The sequence below is a fragment of the Epinephelus lanceolatus genome, chromosome 3, assembly GCF_041903045.1.
Source record: "Epinephelus lanceolatus isolate andai-2023 chromosome 3, ASM4190304v1, whole genome shotgun sequence".
NCBI classification, from domain to species: domain Eukaryota; kingdom Metazoa; phylum Chordata; class Actinopteri; order Perciformes; family Serranidae; genus Epinephelus; species Epinephelus lanceolatus.
The window spans coordinates 9,761,648-9,762,350 of record NC_135736.1 but is presented as its reverse complement, the minus strand read 5'-3'; positions in this window follow the sequence as shown (position 1 = coordinate 9,762,350).

Here is a 703-nt window from a genome sequence, read left to right as displayed (position 1 = left end):
TGTCAAGCACCTTAAGAAACTGGTTGTGAACTGACTGCACAGGTTTGAGTGTTGTACAGAGGGCTTGTGCCCAACTAGTCAAACAATATGACAAATGTGACATGATCATGGCATTGACATATAGGCCAAGTTTTCCTTCATTGGTAGTTGGAAGGTTTTTGGTATGCCGGAAAATTTGACAAGAGTGTGAGATGAGAATCAATTGTTACACAAAGACATTTGAAATCAGATATCACCATCAGCTTTTTTCCCTGTGACATTAACATCAGGTGTGAGATTATCATTTGACCTTATAGTGAAGAACATACAAACTGTTCTTTTATTTTTAAGTAAAGATTGGAATTAGTGCGCCACTGGGTAGTTCATCACTACCCTGAGCTTACATGCAGCATGCTGTTTGGTCATTGTATGTACATAAATGATGGTATCATCTGCATACATTTGAATCTCAGACTCATGGCATACAGTAGGAAGATTTTTTATATAAAGGCTAAACAGCACTGGCCCCAGAACTGATCCCTGAGGTACACTGATATCACAGCTAACAGCTGATGACAGTTCAACTTTTATTTTGACACCCTGTGATCTGCCTTCCAGATCTGACTGCATTTATGTAATAACATTAGGGTAGAAGCTGAGTATTGAAAGCTTTGTGAATAGAACACCATTGACTTCAGATCTGGACTTTTTAAAATTATTTTTA